We start from the raw sequence: 13508 nt of genomic DNA on the forward strand, positions 1-13508 counted from the left end.
AGTGTAAGTGTGTGACAATTTGCATAGACTGCTTTCCTTAGTTTGATATATGCCTACTATTTAGGTTGTTTAACTGATAACACTATTTGGTTTGTTCAGTCTGACAACACTGAGAAACTTCTTTTTCTCTACTCAAGCACATTCATGCCTGACCATCATGCAATATAAAAATAATGCATGCTGTGTGTGTGTATGCATGTATATATATGAAACACGATTGCCGAACATTTATGACATTAATCTTCTCTTACAAAGACAGAAGAGATAACTCATAAGTTATCCTTCTGCTAAAACATGAATGTAAATATGTCTAATGGAGACACTGTATAATGAAATATTAGGAATTACTGGCTTGCCTGAGCCACATGCAAATTTCATTTCTTCCTTCCTTTTGGGTTCATACTGTGTATTTTTGAGGTGATGGTATCAGCACTGTGATAAAGACTGGATGGAGAGATTCTCAACATAGCATTAAAGATCTAATCTGCATAATGTGGGATGCCTTTGGGGATGCTGGTTGCCCACTCCCCTGGCATCTGTAATTAAATGCATTTCAAATTTACATTAAAAAATGAATACTTTGCAGAGCTCATCCCTTAAGAACTCAATTCAAAGGTGAAACTAAAGGAGTCTAGGCTATGGGAGACAACAGCACGGTCTATAAATCGCAGTGGCGTAATTAAATCAATGTAAAGTGGATCAAGTTACTTTGGTGCCAACTCGACATACTTAAAATGGTTTAAGCCTTGTTTAAATAGGTTTAGCTTCATTTAGTAAATTAGTATAGACAAGCCAAAAATTTTCAATAATTTACCATTGCTTCTGGCCTCATCAGCTTGTATGTCACACTGACTTATATCATCTCTGAGACATACTTACCAATGTGTAACTTATATTCTTCTTCCTCCTTCTTGCTTTGGCCCACTAACTGGAAAGGATTCATGTGTCATGCACATATGCCTAGACAGAAAAAGTTCTTCAAAAAGAGTAGCTGTGGCTGCGGACAGATGTGCATCTTGAACACATTGATGTCAATGGGGGAAGTGCCTAGCTGTCAGCTCCAGCCAGCCGGTCATCACCAACAGCTGTCCCCCTCCACTCTGCTCATGACTTGCTCCTGTTTCACTCCCTCACTCACATCACTCTAAATTGGATTTTTTTTTTTTACTGAAATCAGACATTTTTCCTAACTTGACATATTCAGCTGGAAGAAGGCTGAACGCCTTCGTGCTGGCGCAGCTAAGGTGGTGCAAGCCTCTCCAGGAAGAGGTTCTGCTCAGAGCTGTACCATGGACAAGCTGGGAAGTGGCCGGCACCGGTAACTCCCTTGGCTAGCACAGCTGAAGCAGCCAAAGCTGCTTCAAGGCAGAGATGCATCTTCTCTCCCTTTAGCTTATCTGTCTTCTTTCTTGTTCTTCATTTTTCTACTTGGGAAACAAATCAATTAATTCTGTTGAACTCCATTGTCTTCAGTAGGGATGATCTACTTTCAGGGGAGTGACTTTTAACTTGGTGCAATCTGATCACTGTGTAGAGCATCTTGGTATGTGTAAAACCCGTGACAGATAATGCAAGTCTCAGCTTAGGCTTAATAAGGTACAAATAACCAGAGGGATCATCATTCAGAGGGCTGTGCAGCTCACAGGGAGTGCTTAGGGACAGTAATCTATCTACTCCACCAACATATTATGCAACTGTTACACTGATACCATCATACTTATCCCCACATTTGCCCTATGATGTTGAGATGTGTTATTATCCCCATTTACAGCTGCAGCACAAAGGATGAGGGCAGAATAAATGACTTGCCAGAAGGCAGATGGGGAGTCTATGGCACAGAAGATTATAGGAGCCAGGTGACCTGTGTCTTGGTTTGGCTCTATGCCCAGAAAATCTCCTTTTCTTCCTGTAGTTATTGAGCCTTCATTTTGCAAAATGGAAACCTCTATTAAAATCTCTAGCCCTTTAAGGCTTAAAAAAAAAGCAGTCTAATTCCTAGGTTTAGAAAAATATGAAGGAGCCCTTACTTACCCTGTAGGCCTAGGACTATTGCATGATTGCACTGTATTTAAGAAATGACCCAGCATGAGTAATGCCCATATTGAGATGTGGTGCAATTTTGGCCAACACATTACTATTGGCCTCTATTTTCCATTCACATGAGTCAGTACAAGTTTTGTGCATCCAAGACATTGACAGTGTTAGTGGGTGCTGATCCTGATTGTCTGGAGGAACCTCACAGGTCAGGTACACCGTTTCTGTGTCTCGGATTGCCCCTGCAGCACGGCTGCTCTCGGCAGCAGTGGTGTTTAACGGCAGGGCTCTTGCTATACTGTGCACGAGCCCCATCACATCATCATCACACACTGACACAGAGTCTGCACTGGGCTGTTAAATTCCTTAAGTATTTATTGAAGGCAGCAGTGCCTCAGGCTCCCCCCTCCCCCTGTTCTCCACATACCTAGCTGAAAATTACTGCCAGCCTTTGCCACTGACCCTTAGAGGAAGCATTGAACCGATCCCCCCTGACAAACACAGAGCAATGGCTCAGCCTTGCTGAATGACCCCCAGTGAGGGCAGCTCGACACCGTAGGCAAGGATTGATTGTAGGTAGCAGGTGAGACCCTTTCCCTCAACTGCCTCTGGGACATGGCCAAATGCTCTGTGCTCCAGGCAAGACGCACCGTGCATGATAGGATAGGAGCCCGAGCTACTTTTATCAGGACCGCCTGGCTGCTGATTATCTTTGTAGGCTTTGTAATTGCTGGGTGCGTTGATGCTCTTTCTTGCACACAGCTATTGGGGGACCATCAGAAGTGCTTTGTGCTTCCCTGAGCAGGAAATGGAAATGAGCACAATCAGTCCGCTTATCACCTCCGTCCTCCCACTGCTCCTCTCGCGTGGCTCCATCGATCTGCCATGAAGATACTCCCCATTTACGCCACTGTCCAGAAAGGGAGAATTTGATTTGATGTAATTGTTGTCTGATGCAGTCGATCAGGCCTCTGTCCAGCACTTTATGGAAGCGATATTACAGCAGTAGTGATTTTGGTGTTGCAGTGGATTGCATCGATATCCTCGGAAACTGATGTGTTACGATGAGAAAAGTGACATTTACTGCAGTAAAGGGAGCACATATTTGGCCCTGAATTTAGCTAGGAGTTGAGAGACATAATTCTAGCTTCAGCTGGAATCATTTATTCCAGCTCTGGATCCTGCCAAGATAAGTAAGTGCTTCTTCATGCTCACATGTTAATGCTGTTATGATGAGCAAAAGATTTATTTAGTTCTTAATCACTGTTCAAATTAAGTTGTTAAAATCAGGGAAAACTCAACTTTGAGGGGACCTAGGTGTGCATGATACACTGTTTTATCTGTTTTCTGTGGACTAATATTAGGGGCTACATTTCTTCCTAATTTATAATAAAATTAGAGAGAGGACAATGTAAAAAGAGAGAAAGAAAATGCCTAGTCTAAATCCAGTCGAGGTTCTGAATCCCAAATCAAAGGATTGAGGCATTCTCCACTATAAATGTTTTATGAAGAGCACACACAGCATGGTAATGCCCACAGAAATCTGACAGTTTTCTCTGCTTTCTCTCTCTCTGCTCTAGTTTCCTCCCTGTGCCTCAGATCATACAATTGAGCCTTGTTGCTCCTGTCCTTGCCTGTGGTCCCTGATTCATCAGTTTGCAGCTATCCCTTCTCTGTGGCTGGGAGAAGCAAGCAGGCGAGAAACAGTTTTCCTTGAATTGCCTCATCTCCATTTGTACTTTTGCTTCCTTTTTTTTTAATATTTATTTATTTTTTTTACTGCCCTTCATCGCTTTTTTTGCCCTTTCCCTTCAGCTGTGTTTCTTTCTTCGTTACCATTTTACTGTTTAGCGTTACTTGGGTGGAAAATCACTTCACAATATGTTGGGAAGAATTCTTACAAATTTGTACTTCGTACTAATGCTTCATACTCCCCAACTCATTGACCCTGACCTCAACTTCACCAGGTAACAACCGTCTGTGGCTGCATACTTGTGCTTTTGCAAGGATCTATTGATTTCTCTCCTGTATTTGAACCACGATTTTAAGGTGCCTCGGTGTTTCAAAATACCCTCAAGAGTCTGAAAAGAAGGCCTAGAGCCATCCCCTGCATGGCTATTGCCCATAACGCTGAAACATTCAAAAGGGATCAGCTCAACGCTTCCCTGGAGCTCCTGCAAATTTGTATCCAACAATTTCCTCACTGTATTTAGGCATCTATATGAACACTAGGAAAAGCACTGGGTTTGTTGGTTTTGGATATGCTTTTCTAAGTTCTTTAAAAAATTGCACACAGTTTTGTTTCTTGATTTTAATTTAAAGGGTATCTAGGGATGATGAATCTACTCCATCCCTTGGTAAATGGCTCCTGTGATACTTTGTCTTTCCTGTTAAAAATGTACCCCTGATTTTCTCTTGGAATAGGTCTAGTCACAGTCATTATTTTTAATTTTAATTCAGCTTTATAGGGACCCTTTCATCATGGCTAACTCAAAAATATGAGGACTCCTTTCTAAGTTTTTCCTCTAGCCACTTACCAAATGGTGTACAGTGATAGAACACAGAGAGGAGTCTCCATTGCAGTTAAAGCCTTTCTCATTTTGCTTTAACTCCATTCCTTTTCTGGATCACACAGAGAAACAAACTGCACAATTTAACTTGCATATAAGTTCCCTTCCACTGGACCTCCTTCGGCCACCAGGCCAGGGGATGAAACTCAAGCTGCAAACATACCTTCAACATGTCACAGTCCTGTGTCACAGTCTGACCTCAACTCCCTTCCAGATGAGAAGGTATTTTCACCCAGCCCCCAGCCATATTCATGTTGGTGCAACAGTCAGCCAACTCAGCCTTCTGGACATATTTTTGCAAAGAAATAAAAATTGAAATTCAGTATATTTACTGCAAATGACAAATGAGAGTATAAAGCTGAGTAGAGAAATTACTCAAGAAAAAAAAGTTTCCCCCTAGGAATCAGATCATATTTGAGACTGTAACTGGATTAGACAAGCTCTAGCCAGCGAAATGACAGAAATTCATTGCACACTGAAGAACTGAAAAATATGGACCTGTGGCTCTTCTATCCAGCTTGTCCTACATACTCTCCCCTCATCTTCTCAAATGTGCATTGTGCTGTCTTTGGATTTGGAGTTAGATCAATTTTATTTTTAAAGAAGAGGCAGTGTAAGTATGCTTGTCCTGAACGCTGCCATGCTAGAAATGACATGTTATTATGAAAGTGTATTTTCAACAAGTGGGAAAGGTCTAGGGCAGCCTGTCAAAATGATTTATTGATGAGTCAACATTTCCACAGCACGCACTATGGAGTGAAGGATTCTCAGGCTACTGAATGTTTTATATTCATCTGATGAACTGGATTTTGCATGAATTAAACCAAAAAGATCAACCAAGAACAGTTTGGGTTAGGATCTCAGCTCTGGCATGAGATTTGCTCTGTGAGACACTTAATCTCTCTCTGCTTTTCAGCTCTTCTTTCCCAGAATGAGATATTGATATTTCTTTCCCTCTATATTTTGTTTTATTTTTTCATGGATAGGGGTCTGGGCTCTTATTTTACAGTGTGTGGTACAGGTAAAAACAAAGTGCTGTCCCAAGTTCTATTTCAATCTCTTAGCTAAAATACAACAAAATCGCAATAATAACTAGGCTAGGGCTAGGTTTTATCTAGCTTGTGTTCCTCACTGTTCTTCGTATGAAACCAGTGCCTTATCTAACAGAGAAGCTACAAAGGTTTTTGCTTTAAATTCTGTTACGATTAACAATTATTATATTATTTACATGGGTTGTGCTCTTGAGTGATCAGGTCATGTATGATCAGGTTGCACAGTATGGGACCAAGGCTCCATGGGCCGGAGGAGACTGAGCTGGACTTTGACGATGAAGGAATCGTAAAAGTAGAAGGAAAGTGTTGGTTGTTCAGACAGGCAGGGACAACAGGTTTTATCCTTTTTTTGCACCAAGTTCCAGGCCACCCCTGTGCATTTATTTGAAAAGTCAGGCATGCCGCAAAAAGACGAGAAGGTCCTTAAAACCGTGAAGGACAGCAAACCCTCAGAGAGCATTTAGACTGAATACTGAAATCACACAGGCAAACCATGAGGTAATGCCCGTAGAGGATTCCCCAGAGGAAGTGTTGTTTAAAGTCGTAGCCTGTAAGAAAGAAAAACAAGCATTATGGCGAATTGGAAGAGGGAAAAAGTGAAGGAAAGAAGATAGGAAAAGGAGGATGTTAAGTATTCAGGAGGTGAGAATGGAATAGAAATGCTTGCTCAGGGACTACAGGACAAGGAACAAATTTTCACTGGATGTGGCACACTAACAGGAAACAAACGAGGAGAATTAAAAAGAAGTTGGGCACACAGTGACTATGTAAAAAACATTGAGAGTGCTTTGCCCTAAAAGTGGAGGAATAAGGGAGAAATCTGTGGAGAGGCCTGAATCGTTCTAATTCTTCTCCCTGTCTTTGGGCTTGTACAATAGGCTGGATACAGATGGGTTCCAACAGTGTGTGAGTATTGGCTTTATCCGGAATTTATGAGGTTTTTGACTTACTATCAGAACACTATTTCCCTGAGTTTTTTATTTTTATTTTTATTTTTTACTTTTTCTCAGAGCGGAATGGGTGCATGAAGGGCACATAAAGGTTTATTGAGTAAAAGCCTTAAATGCTTGCAAACTTTTACTATTCTTCCAGGGCCTATAAATATTTTTCTCAATCCTTCTCTTCAAGGCAATAAAAAATTAGTCTAGAGGTTAGCTGTGGGACATTTGACATGAGTCTGGCTCTAATCTCATTTTGAGGTTGAGGTAAGAAGTAGAATTGAAACAGCCCAGACTGATAAAGTATTGAAATAGATACTAGCATGTTTCTAACTATATGTTGTACCTTTCTGTGGCATAAAAGATCACTTTTGCTGTCTGACATTACCAGAAAGGAAATCTACTCAGCTTAGTGTGTTAAAGGTTCATGAAAAGCTGATGGCCACCTTGCTCCCAGTCCTGCTCCTGGGTGTCAGAGAGTATGATGGCAGGCTAACTGGATTGATGTTGAACAGATCAAGGACATGTGGGTAACACAGGTTCTCCCCTCTGTCATAGGCAAGCTGAGGTTTGCGTTTTCAGTGCAATGGCCTCCTTTTTGCAGTGTATAGTTTGTCCCTCAAGGTATAAGCAAGCTCTGTGCAAACACTGTAGATGCAAGTCCGAATGGTTTATGGTGCTAATGGGCTGAGATGCAGCTGAGGAACTCCAAGGTTCAGATATTCTGCTTTGGAAGAACAGGTTATTTTTTGAGGACAGAGTTACATGGAAACAGACAGTTTTCATTTGCTCATTGCACTTGCAAGCCAGACCTCACTCCCCTCAAAATAGTGCTTTTAAGGAGGTACCTTTACAACAAGACTGTCTCAGCCCCATTGCTCATAGTGACCTTGTCTCAGATCTCCACCTTTGTCTAGCTAACAGCCTGTGTAGATCAGTATAATTTGCTATGAACCTCCAGATAAGGCTTTGTTTAGCTGTGCGACCTCGGGACATCTTTTGGAAGATCTGAGGAAAGTAAATAAGAAAAGCTAGTCTGTGGCCCAAAGGTTCATATCTGTTACACACGGCCCTGCACTTCCATATGAGAAATTTATGTGACGGATATCAACGTGGCATGTAGTAACTGTTCGGCATGTAGCTGCGCTAATTCCCCATCAGAATAAGGCAAATGAACTAATGCATGTTGACTTATGACTTTTTAAAAGCTGTTCCTGGTCCAAAAGCATACAAATTTTTCTTCCATTTTCCTTCCTTCCCATTTTAATCTATATAACGTGGTTTGCAGCTCTAACTTAGAAGAACAGATTTCATCCTTTCAGGTTTACAGATGATCACCAATATTAAAGATTCGGCAGGTGTAACTGTCTCTACCATGGCTCCATGAGGAGGAGTTTTTACTCACGTGGTTCAAGCAGAGAGGGCTGCGTACAGGACAGAAAGCGAGTTCAACTTTCCCATGCTGTGTACGTCAGCAAGTACAACTCCCACGCAGGAAGCACAGCTCTTCAGCAGAGCAGCCGTGTGAAACTCAGCAGTTTTGGTTTGCTAGGGTACATATGAAAATATTTTTGGTGTCAGTTTTCCTGGATGATTCCCGATTCTGAAAATTAAGGCAAGCACTGACTTTCCTGTTCCGGAGCAGTTACTGCTAGAAAGTCTGAAGCTTCTCATTTCATCAGCATTTCATAAAAATACTCTGAAAACAGGAGAATTTCATGGGAACGCTTCTGGAGCCCATCAGTCTGGAGGTGGTAGGAGGCTTGCAATAACACATTCATTCATTTGACATTGTTTTGGTGTTAAAACCATTTCCTATGTGGATGTTTACGCTCAGACAAAAAGAAGAGAAAAGTATCTATTTCACAGATTTTTAGTTAGAAAAACTCCAGTGTTTTCTCTGAGTTACTTTGAGTACCAGGCATTCCTCTAGGAAAGCCGATGTAAACATATATAGCCTTTAATGATTTAAGGAGATCCTACCAGTGTGTGTCTAATGAGATCACACGGGCTGTCCTCTCAGCACCTCCTCCTATACTGAAATCAGGCACCTTCTGTGCTCTAACTAAGCCCCTAGATTAATATTGCCATGACATAATTGTTCATTCAACATGACTGCCAATTTGCCAGTGGAGCTATCCCAGGGTCTTACTCCAAGAGATATGAAAACAATAACCTTCTGACCAAGAGACAGGCCTAATGTTTTCACTGCTGAACTGTTGAAAGGATGTTTTGTGTGAAGGAGAAGGGAATGAGCCATCAAGCAAGAGGGTACAAGGTTGGTATTTTTGAAGAGAAAGAAAGGGGAAAAAATCCAACTCAAATTATCCTTCCCTAATGCAAATGAGAAAATTGATAGGGGAGAAAAAAGCAAATATATACAAAGTGTACCTGAGGAATACATCACTCTGGAATCCAAACAAATTCTGGGCATCACTATTAAACCTTCATTTAGTCACAAATTCATGTATGTATGTGCATGCTTTCTCTTGCACACCTGTATGCATCACAAAAGCGTTGATGTGCAACTTCCAAATAATTGCTTTTTAATAAAACAAATGTGTCCCTGTTCCACCAATGACAACTGCAGCACAATCAAAACCAACTGCCGTTAAAAAACAAAAATCGTATTTCAAAGAAACACCAAAGATTAGCCCGTGGCTTTCACTAAACTGTGTGTCTTTAATTCCTGCTGGGTGACACAATGGGCTAGCTTAACACAACCTGGCCTCTGAACTCAGCTGTACAAGACTTGGCTCCTTGAAAAAATAGCGCCTCACTTAGCCTATCAGGTTTTCAAAGCCACTCAAATTTAGCACAATATAACGTATCCTCTCCTTTCTCTGCCACGTTTGTCTGTGGCACATCTGTGTGCCCTATCTGCCTATTTATCATAAAGGTCCTCAGATTCTTTTGTGCCTGTATGCATTTTAACATCTGCAAAAGAAATCATTTCTCTTAGAAACAGTGTAAGGGTCGGGGAATACACACAATAGCTGGAAATACTGCTTAAGGCCCAGAGGGGAGAACTTTTTTCTGCTATGAAAATATGCTGTTGTAAGGCAATGCAATATTCAAAATCAACCTCTTTCCCTCCCCAAAGAAAAAAACTGCACAAGGTGGAAGAGCCTCATCTATTGCAGAATCTGCATGAGAGAACACATGTGGCAAAACAAAACCTGTAGCTTTCCGCAAAGAGCTGCCAAAAATAACATTGGCTCAGCAAGCATGTGATCTTCAGAGATGTTTGCTTCTTGGATGAGTCAAAATAGTGATTCCACTTTTATCTCTTCAGCAAGGAGGAAACATATTCTCCTTGAGCACCTAATTCTGCTGTAGTGGCTCACTTGCACTGAATTGTATCAGTAGGCTTTGCAGGTGCTGAGAGTAAATGGAAAGAGTGTAATTTTTTTCCTCCAGTTTAAGTGGCCTCTTAAATGTGGCAAAATCATCTAGAGATCTAGAGGTACAAATAAAAGCAGATAGCTGTGCACAAACGTTTGAAATGAAGAGATAATATAGAGAGGGGAAGGTCATTGAAATTCTTCCACTGAAAAAGATCTGGGGTCTGCCTGGAAAATATGTTTTACTTTAGGATGTACAGCTTGCAAAGTTTATAAAAAGTCTTGTATGATGTGGCTGGTTTCCCCGATTTGCTACATGTTCTCTGGTTCTTTGTTCCTAAAATACAAAGGCTTTAGTTTAATTTTCGTAGAAAAATGACCCCAGAATGTGTCAATTTTCAATATGTGGCTATTGTGATTTCAAGTACAGAAAGTTTCCTTTCTCCAGTGTTTTTGCCTGTTTTTAAGGTTTTACCAATTAGCATTTTGCATTTTATCAGCAAGGTGTTTTTTTCATTGGGAAACACTGTCTGATGTTACAGCTAGTGTCAGGCTGGGCTTCTGAATTAACTAAACCTGTCATAGGCTACCTGGGTTTGTCATTCAAACTTGCTTTTTCCCTCAGAAAAATAAAGCTTTTATGTTCTTTCACTGACCACCTGGTAAAACAAGTGATTGCTTTAGTCATCTTCCATTTCCTTCATCTTATCTATTAACCTACTCCTGCTTAAGCCAAAGGAAGTCTTTTTTGATTGCCTAAGACCCTCTTCAGCAGACACTACTATTTCTTCATCTTCTCAGAGTCCTGTAAGAATTTATCAATTAGCATTTGTGAAGGGATTTGGAAAGGTAAAATGTAAATTACTATGATCTGTTTTGCATGTAAGAAATGAAATCATCACCTATGTTTCTGTTGTCGAAGTTTTATTGTGAACAACAAACAAAATATATTTTGATTTCCAGATCTCAGGGAAAGTTTGCAGAACTTGTGTTTTGGTACATCGTAACTAGGCTTGTAAAATTAGAAGATGTGGAACTGGAGTTGGTAAGAAGGATGAATAACAGATTCACACAATGGGGTCTTTACAGCGTGATTTCCTGTGACAATGGCATTTAAATGAAAAAGAAGAGGATTCCTTGAAAGCCTGTTACTCTCTCGAGTGCCTTCCATATCTACAGGAAGAATCTTTTTAATTTTGCAATGTCTGAGCGTATGATAGCCAGGCTTCCCTGCGGGAATTCTGCAGGAACCACAATGATCTTATTTGCATTTTCCCATTCAAGTATAGTCAGGTTTCCTGTGACATATTTGGGAGATGGTTCCTGATGCTCCTGAAGATTGTTGCCCTGTTGTCCAAAGCAGTATCAAAAGGAATGGAAGGCAGTTCAGAGCCGATTGACTGTAGGCCATGGATATATTTCAACAAGAGCAAAGATATAGTGACAGTTGGGAAGTATCGATCAGTTGAGTCCTGGGAAAATTATTGCTCACTAACGTAATAAAAAAAATAGCATTGAAAAGTCTTTTGGATGTAAATGCTGAAAGTGGCAAAAGTAAGGCACCATATGCACCAACTCCAGAAAAATATAGTCTCTCTTCAGACATCTGAAGTCATGCTGTTACTGTCGGAGATTTCAATAACTTGAGCTGAAGTTCATTGCCAAAGTTTTCAAAAACAGCTACTGGGGAGAGTAGTTCAGTGGCTTTAGTGAAGCCTGATTTTCCCAGAGTTTGGGTATTCAGCAGTTTTTAAAAATCAGGCCAAGAGCTTTTCAAATTGAGAAAACACATTCGACAATTCACGACTGGAAAATGTGGTCAACACGGGGCTGTAGGTACTCACGTCTTCAGAAAATCAGTCAAAGGTTCCCTCAGTTAGAAACCTAAAGTTTCCGGAATGAGAAGTCACTTTGGAAAATGTTAGCCTCAAACTCTGTTTTAGCTTTTCTGGCTATTAACATGGGAAGAAAAATATTGTATAATGACTAAATATGAAAATTATGTAGTGGCTCACTGAGCTGAGAAAATGGAATAATATGTGAGAAATAATAGTGTTGTGCTAGAGGTGAGGCACAGTTCATTTGTGAAAAGGCAGTGACAAAGCTGTCTACTACTGGCTCTCTAATTTAAGGCAGCCTCTTGATACAAGAAATAGTAGTTGTTCTGTGACACTGTGACTTTGCATCTCCTTACTGCAAGATTTATGGATTTATGTTACTCTTTAATTATTTAAATACAAAGCTAATCTTTCAGGACTCAGAGGAGATAGAAGAAATTAGAAAGTGCCAATGATTTCCAAACAGGAAATTTGTCTTCAAAATGGTATCTGGGCTTGATTTCTTCCTATGTTCTTCTGAAAGTTTAAGAACATATATATGCTCTAAAAACTAGTCAGATTCATGTCAGTGATCAGGAGTAACGGAAACAAAAGTATTCAGACCATTTCCCATTTTTGAAATGTATTTTTTACTTATACTGAGAACAACTGGACCGTTGCTATCCACCTTTAAAATCACAGGCCTATCAGTGATCCTAGGAGCTGCAGTATACTTTTCTGTACAAGAAGAACATGAGCCCATATTTTGTCCTGACTTCACATGAAAAAAGAAATTACCATTTGTCTGAAAGTCTGTATAATATATATCTTCACTGCAAGATTTCATATCTAAACAACTTAAATGGAACTTCCCTTCAATTTGATAAAGCACCTGGAAATGAAGTCTGTGCTTACTGAGCAACTCACATTTCACAAAACACCAATTCTTTCGTAGTGTCCACAGTCTGGCTTTCAAGCCTTGGTTCACCATTCCCTCCCTGCCCAGCACTGCCTTGGCTTTCTCCCTCTCTGACCCTCCGCTGTGTGGCCAGCCATGACAATTGTTCAGGTGGATCTATAACATTAGAGGAACAAGTGATACCTCAAGGATCTTTTGATGGACCTTAATTTCTAAGAAAAGAGAGGAAAGAACCAAGATTAGAGACCAGTCTGCTTCAGGGACATTACACCGCGGTCTGTTGTCCTCTTGGAAAATGTACGGTCCAGCATCTTACTCCTGAGAGTGATCAGTGCAAGCTGTTTACGGGAGCAAATATAACCTGAACCCTATATATACAATATGTGATGACAAAATTACCCATTACATCTCTGATTTCCTCCCCTTTGGTTTAAATTTAAAATAAAACAGAAAGATGCTCCATCTCCCAGGTTTTGAAACACTAATTAATGTTGTAATTTATTCCTGTACATTACACTGCTGCTGAGATATTTTTATACAACATTAAAATTATTACGTAATGTTCTGACACATAATTACTGATTCTTCACTGTTGCCTAAGCACATCACTGAACACTTGGGTGGCATCAGCTGATTGCTGATATGTTCAAACTATTATTACATTTTTCCTTTTTTAAGAAGGACCTTTTTTATGTCAGGGTTTTTGTTCCCTTTTCACCTTTAGAGGAGATGTGTTTTTTTGTATAGGTTGATTCGTGTTTGCTCTCCCCTATAAAAGAGAAATCTTATGGTAAATCATTTTCTATTAAGTTGTATAGGCCTAAATCTTAGCAA

The sequence above is a fragment of the Rhea pennata genome, chromosome 16 (genome assembly GCF_028389875.1).
Source record: "Rhea pennata isolate bPtePen1 chromosome 16, bPtePen1.pri, whole genome shotgun sequence".
NCBI lineage: Eukaryota > Metazoa > Chordata > Aves > Rheiformes > Rheidae > Rhea > Rhea pennata.